Below are 1,896 nucleotides of genomic sequence, written 5' to 3' on the forward strand. Positions count from 1 at the left end.
CTGCTTAAACTCTGTAGTTTAAAGTAAAAGCTTGGCTACTAGATAATGACATCAATTAAACCATTTTTATTCATAAGTCAGAAGCAATAACTAGTATTTCTACCTACCTCTTTCCCAGCTGTTAGATAAATGTAGATATTCTTCACAGGATCAGGAATGAGCTTGTAGAAAACAGGTGTCTCTTCTTTAATTTCATAGATCACCTCCAGACAATTCGAAGTCAAATTCTCACCAAGAATAACCTAATTATTTTTTTCAAAAAGAGAAACATGAATTCTTTTTTTCCTTTTTTTTAAATATATATTTTATTGCATTTTAGGTTTTGGGGTACATGTGAAGAACATGGAAGATTGTTGTATAGGTACATACATGGCAATGTGGTTTGCTGCCTTCCTCCCCATCACCTATATCTGGCATTTCTCCCCATGTTATCCCTCCCCAACTCCCTACCCCCTGTTGTCCCTCCTCTAGTTCCCCCCCACAGACCCTAGTGTGTGATGCTTCCCTCTCTGTGTCCATGTGTTCTCATTGCTCCACACCCACCTGTGAGTGAGAACATGTGGTGTTTGATTTTCTGCTCTTGGAGAAACACGAATTCTATTCAATGCTTTGAATACTGAGGTGGCAAAACTTGTAACTTAATCATAAAGCTACTTCCTTTCTCACTCCCTACAAATACTGGCTAAGGTACCATGCTCCCTAATCATTCTCTCACAACCTCAGTCCTCAACAAGGCTGGTAATAACAAGCATAGTATTTCTTCTTTTGTAAGGGCAAAGTCACCAAAAATGAACAAACAAACAAAAAAAAAGCCACTCTTCAAGGCTGGGGTAGTATCTTTATACGTGGAAACTGGCCGACCACAATTTCTGACCATGTCTGGCCCAATGGGAAGCCACAAGTGACAGCTTCATTAGTGCTGTCTCAAGAGAGACTGGAAATTAAAGGAAGTAGCTCCCACACGTATTTGCACAGGATACTCTGAGCATCATACAGTTTGAAGTGACCCAGATTAACTTGGCAGATACAGACAAGTAGGTATGTGTTCACATATAAAATATATGCAAGTGTGACTCAGGACTCAGTGGTTTTAAAATTGGACATACTTGACAGCTTCATCCATCTCAGTCAACGAACATCTACCCAACACCCAGTATGTACTCAGCACTGTTCTGGATGTTTGGAAAATGGCAGTGAACAAAATGGAGAAGGGAGAGCTCCTGACCTCACAAAACTTACATTCGTGTGTGTGTGTGTGTGTGTGTGTGTGTGTGGTGTGGTGAGTAATGGCAGACTATTAATAAGAAAACAGTACATTATAAAATATAGTGGGGTCAGGGGTTAGAGAATATATGTTCAGGGTAGGTGTCACTGAAAAGGTGATATTTACTTAGACTTGCGGGAGGGGAGTTATTTTCATACTTGCACGAAATGTGTTCTTAAATGCAGCCCTGCCAGCACAAAGAAACCAACATGGGAGGAGGCCAGGGTGGCTCCAGTGGAGAGAGGCAGAGAGCAGTGAGATGGACACCAGGGGAAGGGTAAACAAGGGTCTTGTGGGCCTATGAGCTTGGCTTTTCCTGCAGATGAGAGAGAGGAAGCCATGGCAGGGCTTTGAGTCGAGGAGCAAGAGGAGATGGTGAGAAGGCAGGGTTTGAAGTATGGGCATGAACGCCCATTGGGAGACTCTAATCCTATAGTGCTAGAGAAATGTAATGGTGGCTTAAGCTTGGGTTTGCATCCTGCCTCCATTCTTTAAGTAGCTGCACTACTTTGAACAGTAACTTACTTAATCTCCCTGGGCCTCAATTTCCTCATCTCTAAAATGGGGCTAATAGTGCCTTCCTTATTACAGTTTTGTAAGGATCAAATAACTGTGAAATATGCTTAGCACAG

The sequence above is a fragment of the Cebus imitator genome, unplaced genomic scaffold (genome assembly GCF_001604975.1).
Source record: "Cebus imitator isolate Cc_AM_T3 unplaced genomic scaffold, Cebus_imitator-1.0 Scaffold944, whole genome shotgun sequence".
NCBI lineage: Eukaryota > Metazoa > Chordata > Mammalia > Primates > Cebidae > Cebus > Cebus imitator.